The 12,355-nt window shown below is 35.8% G+C and overlaps 1 protein-coding gene across 6 annotated transcripts in view; it reads left to right on the top strand.

Annotated features, from left to right (window-relative positions):
• Positions 1-12,355, top strand: part of TFEB (transcription factor EB) — a 1,305,476-nt gene that overhangs the window by 1,038,112 nt on the left and 255,009 nt on the right. Inside the window, exon 1 of one of the 6 annotated variants that reach the window (XM_044076760.1) lies at positions 9,997-10,085. The exons of the other annotated variants lie outside the window; for them this stretch is intronic. The gene's annotated coding sequence lies outside the window, so the exon portion shown is untranslated. Of the gene's footprint in view, positions 1-9,996; positions 10,086-12,355 lie in introns of those variants that run through there. 6 annotated transcript variants of the gene reach the window in all.

Raw genomic sequence — 12,355 nt, 5'->3', positions numbered from 1 at the left:
CTTTATTTCCACACGGGTGGTTGTTGGGTGTTTACTATTTTGGCTCTGGCCTTTCTTTTGTAGGCCTTCTGACATCTGGGGCAAGAAAGACTGAGGATATGGCGACGGTCCAGCTCTGGGCGACAATGACCGACGCCAGCCTAGCTCTTTGGTATTCGGGCCGACCGAGGACAGCGGACTACCCACAGGTTATGACTGCAGCAATGTAGATCCTCGAACATCTACATTTATGGTAGGTACAAAACTGTACTTTAGTTAGTCTTCTTGCAGAGTAGTTTCTGGTAGAAGAAAGAGGAATGCTTCTTTTCCTGAAGAGATTAAAGATTGTATCTGAACAGGAAGATCCAGAGATGGATTAAGGGTTTTTCCTCAAATTTCTGATTCAGACTCAGAAAAGAGCTCAGTTTCTGACTCTTCCTGGGGAGGGATCTCTCTTTCTTTGAGTTTATTGCTAGTATGTGCCAGTGTTTTCAGATCTTACAATGTATAAGAATGTATTAAATATGAATACTTTTTGTACACTAAACACATTCCAGTAAGACATGCTGTTAAGCATGAGCCCAGCATTCATATGTCTACATCAGTTGGTTCTAGGAAACAACAAAAAAAAAAAAATCTGCATCACCTGTCTTAAAACCTCAAGGAAAGGTGCAGTCCATTTTGGTCACCATGAAATACTTATTAAAAGTCCACCTAGGAATATAGGAGTATGAAGTGAGGATCTGGATTTGAGAAATGTCTATAACTAACTGGACCTATATGTGCAAGGGAACACAAAGTGAACATTGACAGGAGTCCATATAAACTACTTGGGAGGACCAAAGTTCAAAACCATCCAACTGGGGACACTAACATTCATAAAGCATGCACTGGAACTTTTTTGAACTGATTAATTATGAAGTACTTATTTTGAATTGCCATCTCACAGTTGCAGCAAAGACTTATGTTTGTCCTGTTATGGTTTTGTAGTGTTCTTTTGTAACTCTACACTTGGAACAGTCCTAAAGGTCTATTTTGAAAACACCTGTTATTTTGTTACATGTATTTTGTTTACCAGGTTCTCCCTACTGGGCACAAACAATGTCCAGAGGGAACCCAAAAAGAAAAATTGTCAACACTGAATGAAAGTTGTGTTTAATAGATTATAACAAGACCGACACGTTTTTGACAATGTATGTATGGTTTGTAGGTAGTTATCTCAAGCATAAACATCCTTAACGAATATGTACTGAAAATATATACTTATAGTAGAAACTGATCACAATATAATCCTTCTCAGGAAGTCGGTAAGAAATTCAAAATTCAACTGTAATATCCTACTAGTATCAGAAGAGCAACCCCCTTTTCCAAGTGCATATATTTACAAATGTCAGAGACCTAACTTTAAATTGTAATATTTACAGAGTACATTTGGCAGAGTGTATGATATTTGTGTGCAACAAAGAAACCACCTCAGACTGTAGTCTCATGTATCTGTATGCCTTTGCCATTCTGTTGCATGCCCATTTAATAATTTGAGATTTACAGTTTATTGTAATGTTGATTGCTAGCTATGAGTTTGCATAAAGTGCAATACAGAAATTTGAATGCAAGAGATTAAAAAGCACTTCAACATAGAAATTTGAATGCAGGAAATTAAAAAGTACTTAATGTACATGTAAAACTATTCTCTAGGGAGCATTTAAAACGACATGTGAATACTTAACAATTGTTGGGAGTAGCTTTGTCACAAAGTGTAGTGCACACTTCTACATTTGTCTCGATGCCTACTTGGGGATTATTTAATAGTACAAGGTGTGCAGTTAATCATTAAAAATGAATATCTTGGTACGTTTATAATTAACCAGAGTATCGTTAATGTGTCTTAATATACATTTTTTGGCAAGCATTGGCAGATATTTTCTTTCAGTCTTTGTAGAAACATACGCAGATGAAGCCTTTGTGAGTTATTCCTGGCATGTTTATTATTGTATTTGCTATTGCATAAATCATGGGATTTATTGAGAGAAAAGAACCATTTCATCTGCCCTTGTCTTGCATAATGGTTATGTTGCAGGTGTCTGATGACAAATTTCCATACCTTTCAGTTTCAAAATCATAGCAGGGTACCATCAAAATTATATAATTTAGTTAAAAATCATAATACTTAAAATGTGCTTATGTGTAAGTTTGTGTCCTTGAATGCTGGAGGCATAATGCATAATTTTGCCCTCTCAGGGAGGGACAACCTTTAAAATGATGACACATTCTACTAACCACAAGAAAAACACAGAGCTAGATTTTGCTGAAAGTTGTAACAGTTTAAATGTAAGCCACTTTTAATCTGTGCACCATATAAAAAATGCAAGCAAATATATATGTTACATATATACATCTAGAATGCTAATTAAGCGTATAGAGAAGGCAAATGTACAGAACACTCCTAAACAAATTAAACGGTTAATTAAATTAGCCTTCATATATCAAGCACATTTACAATGCAAGATTCTTATGTGTACCTTCTAGGCATGACTAACAAACTATTATTTCTCTTACTACAGCATAAAACACATCAATATTACTGTGGAAATTTCTCAATGTTGCACGTGTGAAAGTCATAACATTTGTTACATACATTATTTCAGTTATATAGAGACCTGCTACTTCTGGACCACCTTAAATATCAGGCAGTCAGGTGCATGCTGTGAAATCCCCTCCATATACGCTACACAGTGGTGACAGTGCTGAAGCTTAATGCTTGTCAAAATGCATTGTTTCATTCAGTCTTCATAACCACAGTAAAACTGCAAAGGATACAGTAATTGCCCTTGATAGGTGTAAAACAAGCAAATGACCCACTGCCTTAACTGTTACTCATAGCTCTCCACCTTTTACCACAGGAATCTGGGACAAAGTTAAAAAATCATTTGGGGGGGGGGGGGTGAATCATACCTCTCAACCTCTTAGCACAAGAAATCTGGACAAAGCCTAAAATAAGAGAGGTAAGGGGCCAAAATAGGGACAGATATGAAATATTGTTCTTTATAAATTTAGAAAGTTGCTAGAGTAACAGGATCTTTGTTAGCATGCATTTTCTTTCTTTTTTTAAAACAAGAATTTATTAAATTATCAGTTATGACATAGGCAATCATATATTTATATAAATGAAAAAAAAACACATTGACGTATTTGTAGTTGCAAACACTATACATCACTTATAATCTATACAGTCGTAATCAGTCAGACATTACACAGCTCATTGAAATCCTGCCATCTTTTAAACCTCGTTCCTCCGCTCCATGTATTGTTCCCACAATTCCCATTTTTCCTATATAATTTGCTCCTACCCTTTTCTAACGATCCCAATGCCAGTTTTATCTCTTACTATATTCACTTCTTCTAGTAAAGTTGGTTTAGACTGATTTCCATTTTCTAGTAATTGCTTTTTTAGCAGCCACCATAATTAGACTCAGCACAGCCTTACTATATCTAGGCAATTCCGATTCTGTATCATAGCTGAAAAAATAATTTCTTTAGTTACATCATTTTGCTCATCCAGTATCTCTGACACAGCAGTCTGCAGGGAATATTCAAAATGTGCCAACTCATTACACTCCCAGAAAATATATTCCAAGTTACCTCTTTCTCCCCATCACACCTCCAACATTTTCTGTCCACCTGAGGAAAAATACTTTGGAGTCTACTTTGGGTGTAAACATATGTATATACACACTTCCAAATCCTAAATCTTCTAGACTTTGTTGCATACTTGGGAAACATACATATATTCCCCCATTATTTGTTTGTGAATTGCTTATCCAATCTCTCTTCTAAATCCTTTCCAACCTCCTCTGATTGATTCTTATAGTTATCATGTAATATTTTGTATGCTCTGCTAATTATTCCTTTCTTAACAGCAGCTGTTGTTCTAGATTCTACTAAAAACTCTACCAGTGCTGATCTTTCACTTAGGATCCTTCTATTTCTTTATTTTGACCTATACTCTGATACCAATCCTTGATAAGGAAAGTAATCTCCATCCCACAGTCCAAATAAATTATTGGCCTCTTCCCATTCTATTGCCTTTCCCTCTCTAATTATTTGCTCCCAATACCTTGGACTTTTACCAGTTTTCACCAATAAATCCTATCCCCCTTGCCTATCGTCTGTATCCTAATTGCAGTCTTCCCTATCAGCAGAATTTCCTTTCTTCAGAATACTTTCTGCTACTGTATGACTATAATATTCTGTATGGTTACTGTTATTTTCCTTAAGGATCTGCATCCAAAATTCCAGTTTCTACTTGTTTCTTGAGCTTCCCCTGGTTTTGTCATCATCCCTTCCTACTTTGGATTGTAGGTTTCTGCTTGTACTATGTATAGAAGCCTAAACTGTGCAGCTCTAAAATACCCTTTCAAATTGGGTAATCCCAAACTGTCTCATTCAATTGGAAGAATCAGCTTATCCCACTTCCCCTCCCAGATAAAATTCTTCAGTTCTTTATTAATTGCTATCCACAATTTCTTCTCTGGTTGATAAAAATGTGCCTGGCCTGTGTATAAAACTAAAGGGACTAAAACATTTAACTGATTACATCTTACCATCCATATCCATATAACAAAGCTTCTAATTTCTCAGTTCTTGTATTATCTTTTGTTTAGTCTCTTCCCACCTACCCTTAGCTGCCACACCAGGATTCTTTTTAATCCATACTCCTAAGTACTTCATTTTATACTATCCCCATAAATATGGATATTGCTGAACCAGTTCATGTGTGGGTACATAATTGCCTTTGTTTTAGCTTCATTAATTTTATATCTCAAATAGACTTGAAACCGCCTCCAGACGTTCCACAACACTGAAATGTCCTTTTCTGATTTTATCAGGTATAAAATAATATCATCTGCAAATAGAGCCAGCTTTTCTTGATGACTATACCAGTTATATCCTTGAATGTCTGAGTCTCTTATGTTTGTTGCCAGTGGTTCTAAATATAGTACAAATAACATAGGGGAAAGAGGACACCCCTGCTGGTTCCTCTATTCAAACAGAAATTATCAGAGAGGAATCTGCCCACTTTAGTTTTCACCTCTGATCCCTCATATAGCCTCTTAATCAACCTTATAATTTTATCAGGGAATGCAAATGTGTCCATTCCTCTGCTCATGAAGTCCCAGCTTACTCTGTCAAATGCTTTCTCTGCATAAAGAGCCACCAACAACAGTGGGGTTTTCTTACATTCAGCTTTCCTCTGGCTCATCAGTGTCTTGTTAATGTTGTCAAATGTTTCCCTCCCCTCCACAAAACCACACTGATCCATGTTCATCAATTTGGCTTCACCTTTGCCATTCTTTTCACCATTATAGACATGAGCACTTTATAATCATGGTTTGGAATAAAAATGGGCCTGTATGAAGTTGGATCTGATGCGTCTTTACCCTCTTCAGTATTACAGCCACCATCACTTTCTTCCAGCATGTTGGTGCTTCTCCTCCTCTTAAAACACTGTTAAACAAAACCTTCCAGACCTTTATCAGTTTTTTTCCCCTCCTAGCTTCCAAACTCGAACAGGAATAACATCTGTTCCAGGGGAATTTCCTGTTGATTGGTTATGTACATTTTTATCTCATCTCCTCCAATCCTATTAGTAACTGAACCTCATCTACCTCTAAACTTGGCATATTTAATTCTTCCATAAAAATTTCCATTTGTACCTTTTTTGATCTCTGTATTTTTTTGCTTTATACAGACTTTCATAAAATGTCCAAAATATTTCTAGTACCTCCTCTACAATATTTCTTATCTTTCTTGCTTTAGGCTCCCTAAGCTTGGTGACAACCCTTTCTACTTTCTGTTGCCTGATCTGTTGTGCTAAAAGTTTTTGTGCTCTGGCATTATTATGCAAAAATGGTTGCTTAACAGCAATCTTTCTAAACTCATGCAGATTTACAAGATAATCCTTTATTTTCATCTTGGCATTCTGCAATTGTTCCTCATCTTATTCTCTGAGATTCCCCCTAGTCTCCATAATTCTTGTTACTTCTTAGCCATATCTCTTTCTTTTATTTCCATCCTATTTTTAAACTCCACTTTAATTTTTATCTCACTCTCTTGCTGTATTTTCAGAAGAAATTTTTGTCTTGTCTAATAACTACTGTATAATTTCCACTACCCATTCCTTAAATTCCTCTCTTTTCAACAGACAGGTGGGAAAGCACTAGTGTCTCATTTTTTATTTCATTTTCCTCCATTTTTGTTTTAGTTATTATTTATTTATTTATTTTACATTTGTTGACCAGGCTAGTCTAACTGTGGGAGAAAAGCTCCAAGCATAAGAATAACAATATAACAAAAGTAAAAAAGAGTAATAAAAAAAACAGTACCATAGTAACACATAGGTAAAAAGAGAAAGCAGCACATGACTAACACACAGACTAGAAAAAACATTTAGGCAAAAGCTAGACCAGACATAAACAAGCAAATGCACTAGGAATTTTCAAATTCTATCAAATTATCAAGAATAAAAAACGAGGAGAGAAGAAAGTTTTTTTTGCAAGAGAGGAGGAGGGGGGGGTTGAAATAGGAATACACAGGTCAGTCTGGGGGTTAGCACAAGGACAGAGCCCACTAGTTTTTAGATGTTCTTTGGAGAGATTATTAGAGAGAGGGGGGGGGTATTGTTTGGGGTATAAGATCTTTTGTGTCATAAGTAACTCCATCCTAGTGTTTAAGCTGTAGGGCAGTGGTTGTTTTAAAAGGGAGCATGTGATGAATCTCTAGCATACTATTATAGCAGGTAGATAGTTTGGAGATGAGGGTGTAAGGAAAGGTTTTGATTTGTAGAGGGTACCAAGTTTTCTGGCTATATATTAGTAATTATTGGAGGTTATAGAAAGAATGGAGTGGGTGACTTATGAGTTGGTTAAAAAGTAGTAGTTTTTTTTCTTTGGATTCAGAAGAAGACGATGTAGTTTTCTACTTCTGGAATACAGTTTGGGTTAGAGATTGGAGTGAGGGTATATTATTGGTAGTACGATTGAGCCTGGGACTCAATATTAACAGGAAAAGTTGAAAGACAAATGTTTATCCAGAGTACAGCTTGCTGTCTATTTCTTTTTTTCAGAAAGTCAAGTAGTGATTAACCATCAAGGCTTTTTGACAGGTCTAAGAATAGTGCAGAGGAAAAGGAGTTATTATTATGGTTTTGTTTTAGTGTGTCAGTGAAGGAGAGAGAAGCAGTAGTAGTACTATGAAAATGGTCTAAAGCCATGTTGGCAGTTGGCTAGTAGGTTGTTTTGTAGAAGGTGGTTAAGAATTTGTTTGTGAATACATTTTCCATTATTTCAGCAATCTGTAGTATTCAGATGGGGATGATGATGGGATGGGGGTAGGATGGGGCACAAGGTTTTAAGTTTGTAAATAAGAGTAAATAAGAGATGTTTGGAAGGGTGTAAAAAAAGGTTGGGAAGAAGTATTTTCAATTTCAATTGTGAAGCAGGTAAAGGTGGTAGAGAGTTTAGAGATTTGAATGGCTTCTGTAAAGTATTTATTAAAGGCATCAGGGATTAGTGTATGTTGTGAATTTGTTGGAGGTTTAGGGTTTAGGTATTTTTTATCCCTAAGGTCTCTCTCTCTCTTGGTTTATTGTTTTTGAGAAGAGAAGAAGAATGGGCATTTGTGGGTATTTCTCCATTTAGCCCAAATTTTTGTTTCTAAGTAGCATTTTCTGCCTAGTTTGTTATTTGGTTCTTTCTAATGGAGGGCGGTATGGAGAATGGTGATTTAGTTATTTGAATAAAGTTAGTATTAAAGTAGTTTACAGCTCATTAAGTTCCAGATATGTTAGTGGTGACCAATTACATGTTAAAGTGATTTTTGGCGTGAGGGTTATAAGATAGGAGTATTTGGAATGTGAACCTTTCCAAAAGATTTAAGTGGTTAGTTTGGGGTCAGAGAGAATACAGGTGAGCCAGTCAATGTTAAAATCTCCTAGTACAATGGTCTCTTGGAAGTTTTGGATGAATACCATCTGAGAGAGGGAGACATGGTGAAGTAGTTTTTTTATATTCAGATTTTATTGAGGTTAATCAAATTCTTTTTTTGGAGTATGTAGTTAGACATAGGGTTATGTTACAGTGAGTAAGAGTGTTGATACAAAATATAAGATAGAGTTGTTTGACATTATGGTATTGTTTAAGAGTAGTAAGGTTTTCCATGAAGGTGAGGGAATAGGTGGGATAGGGAGGTAGGGCCGAAGTGGGGCAGACCAAGTAAGAGGAGCAGTGAGAGGAAACAATCAGTAAGGAGGAAGGTAAGCAGAAATGAGATTAGGGTGGGTGATGATGCCATATCTAGTGGCCACATCTATAACAGCTATAAAGAGATGGAAGCAGTGCAAAGGTAAAAAGTAGGGTAGTGAAAAAAAGTGGTGTAACAAGGCAGAAGGGTAGCTGTGGTAGTAGGGGCGTTATTACTGGCGCATGATCTGAAATAGTTATTTTATGTGTATCAAAACTTAAGTGAACATGTTCCTGTGAAATCTAAGTTTTGTCTAGCCTAGCCCAATTTTTGTATCTTGGGGAATAATATGCAAATTCACTCCGAAGTCCTACCACTGAATTCACATTTTCCATACCAAATATTTTCATAAATGTCTTCAGAAATCTACCTTCCTTTGTTATATTTTCCCTTCTGTGCCCCCCAGACATGTCTTCCCTGCTGCAAATCAAAGTCCAATACCTATCTGTAAGTAATATTCCCTGATGAAAACTGTTTATTTCCCCCGGAATTTTCTTAAGCTCCATTATAGCAGTTTTAGCTGGAATATAAATACATGCCAGTGTATTCCTCCTCACTTGCCAGTAGCCCCTTAGTACTACAAATCTACCATTATTATCTTTTTTTATCTTCTGTTGGAGCTCCTCTTGTAATTAATACAAGTACTTCTCTTTTCTTTGTCCCATGTATTCCACTGAATAACTGTCCTGAAAACTTTTCTTAAGAAATTCACATGTTCAGTTCTTTCCAAATATGTCTCCTGTAACGTAACTATTTGCACTCTAGATTTTTTAATATAGTTCACAAGTCTTTCTTTTTTGTATATATCCGTGAGATCATTAACATTTAAAGATAGTATTGAAAGGGTCATTATGTTGAAAAGTTATTCTGACCTTTTATTTGTAAGAGTTTGTGAATTGCCTAGTTCTAGCTTTTGTGTTACAAGCACACACTAATATTTGGCAGGTTGGCCTATTATACAGTTGCTTCCTGTCATATCCATTTGAGCCTATGTCACATCTTACAAAATATTTTTGTTTTATTGAAAGTCCTCAAACAAAAAGACAAATACATTGGAACCACAAAGACAAAAGACCAATGCTGTCTCGTTCTTATGTTCACCAAATGTTTTATATTCCACAATAAATAGCATAAAATCTCTTAGCGCCTCGGCCGCATCCAGCCTTTACAGAGTGCCTTTACACCCCACAACCTATTAACCTAATACTAACACACACACACAACTGTGTACATCTTCAAATACTGAAGTTTTACCTTCCTAATAGGGACAATTGTGCCAAACTAACAGCCACACTCAGACTTTGGTTAACTTAAAAAGGTTATCCATGTTAAGATGCATGGTATAGCCTGTGTTTCTACTAAGCGTTGTCTGGTTTTGTCTTATATTTATTGCTCTTGCAGAATGAGAAAGCACTTAAATGCTTTCAGAAAGCATAATCTCATAGTTCTGTTTTTATTGCTCTTTATGAGATTGTCACCATGGAAACATAAGAACCAGATAGTTGTTTCTACAAGTATTTATTATTGGCTAGAGGACAGCCGTATTATGTTCAATATTCTTTTTTTCATTTATTTGCTTTCTCTTGAAACCTGTTACTAGATAAAGCGAAGAGCCTAAATCCAGTCATGCTCCTATGCAGCAAGGAGAAAACACATCATTTTTTTCTTGTATTATACTATTTTGAGCAGACTTTTCTTCTTTTTTTACATTGCAGTGCCTACATTTCTTAAAACTGTACAAGGAGAAAGAGAAAAGAAGAGAAAAACAGGAGCACCTATTAAACATCCAGGTTGCTTTCTCATGCCAGGTTTGGAGCATAAACATGATGTGCACTTTCAATTAATAACTTCTACTGTGGAATACCAGTCCAGTTGATTATTTTTGCTTTCATAAAATTAGTAGTCTGTTCCTTCCAGCTGTGTCTGGTAAAACAGAAAATCTCAGATATTCGCTGAGTGCTCTCTCCTCTAATTCTCTTATTTTTTGAAACATCTCTTTTTGATCAGTCTTTTATTCAGCCAGCCTTTTCTTCATTTTGACATCCGATTTGTGGAGTTTTATCACCTTATCTGAAAATGTTTAAAGCTTCTTCCATTTTAACCTTTATTTGAGTTGATATACTCCTTCAGTGTTTCATTTATTGTAATAAGCTCTGATTACATTTGACTTATTTTGTCTCATTTACTGGAAGTCATGTCATGCACCAAAGCTTGAGCTTGCACCGCTTTTTGCTGAACAGCTGCAGAATTCTTTCCAGACAGTGTTTTTCCCTCATCTTTTGTGGTTGATTTTCTTTTAGATTGTCTGAATTTCTTTTTTCCTGGCATCTGAGCAGTACACTTACTAGCCAGTTACTGAAATTTATCCAAAAAATGAGTTCTTTAGCGCTCTCTTCTAAGTTTCTGTTTTCACACTGAGAGAGTTGAAATTAATCTGTTATTCTATGTGCAGCCATCTTGGAAGTCTTTTGGCATGCATTTTCTGAGGAATATGAAGTCTTTAATTCAAATGCATGTCATTGTTTAGTTACTTCAGTCCTCAGTGATTTGCTAGAAAATCACACATTTTATATGAAACGGAACCAAAATGTAGACAAAAATTTGAACAGTTGAGAAGCATGGGGGATCCAAAATCAGGAATAGACTTTCAATGCTAATCTTACAAATTTAGAAATTTGCTAGAATAAGAGGTTTTGCAATAGGATGCATTTTCTGAAAAGCATGAAATCTGAAACCCAAATGTGATTTTGCCAGAAAACCACACAATTTATGAGGAAGAGACCAAAAATATGAGGCAAAATCAGGGATCAGTTGAGAAGTATGCTTCCCTTGCCAGCAGATGCACTAGACTTTGAATTTACCAGTAGCCCAGCATGGAGAATGCAAACTGTATTAGTAGAACAAATCCCTCTTTTATTCCATCAACAGGCCAATCAGACATATTTACAGAAGTACATTGCCAGCAGCATACAGAAATGGGACAATGACAGTCAATAAGATCTTTCATCGTTTGGCATAATGGCAAGACTCTGCCTGAAAACAGCCACAGAAATTCAGACAGCAAATATTTTAGAATGAAAACAGTCCGTTTGTAACCAGCCACAACTAAAATAACCACAACAAGGTCTGCTTTAGTGTACCAAAACGCTTTATTTCATGCTTTCGTCCTACGACATCTTCAGAATACATAAAATAACAAACAATTAATTTATATAATTGCCATCACCCAAATAAAATCTAAAATTAACCAGCAGTATATAAAAATTTAAAGTAAAATACATTAAAAAACAAAATCACAACCTGTTTAAGTGCACACTATGATTTTTCAAAAACGCATTTAATACTGACAACATCATTAAGTCCTGGTTTCTTGTCAGAATTTGCCACAAGGCTTCTTTTTGTTCTAAGCAGTTCTTAAAATCCCCATCTTCTGATCACCAAGACCTTGTTCAAGGACTGAAAAAAGAAACTTCTTGTGATTCTGACACTGCTGTGTGTTTAAAAAATGCATTTTTGCTATCCTTCTTTTTAATGCTGTGTTGTTTGTCATTTTGTGTATTCTGAAGAAGTCTTAGGATGAAAGCATGAAATAGTGTTTTGGTACGCTAAAGCAGACCTTTGGGTTTCAGTTTGGGTCCGGTTTTCAGTTTTTTGGTCGTAAATGTTTGAGAATTCTTGCAGCCACTACAGCTACAGATTTTTTTTTATTCCTGCTGGCTTACATTGTAGCTTTCTCCTTTGTCATTCTTGAATGTTTCATTTTTGAGAAACCAATGTTCAAGTTAAGCTCTGTATCCTGAATTACTGGGATGCTTTTTTTTAAACTCAGTACAGTGCCTCTAAAATTTGGCAGCTATATCATGTGGTACTGGTTAGTGTCACTAAACATCCTGCACTATTGGCATACTTTTTGAAGTAACCACAGTGGCACTAAATGTGTGGCTGATCTGCTGTTGGTCTATATGACGATGATGAGTTCGAACAACTCGTTCTCTCATGGACTTTACCATTTAGCTAATAAAAAAGTGAAAATCTGCACCATCTGTAGTCAGACTGGAATGGCAGAGCAATTTTGCTT

The sequence above is a fragment of the Protopterus annectens genome, chromosome 7.part0 (genome assembly GCF_019279795.1).
Source record: "Protopterus annectens isolate FY-2018-M chromosome 7.part0, PAN1.0, whole genome shotgun sequence".
In the NCBI taxonomy this organism is placed as follows: domain Eukaryota; kingdom Metazoa; phylum Chordata; order Ceratodontiformes; family Protopteridae; genus Protopterus; species Protopterus annectens.
Note: the sequence above shows the minus strand (reverse complement) of the source record. Positions and strands in the feature narration are given on the sequence as shown.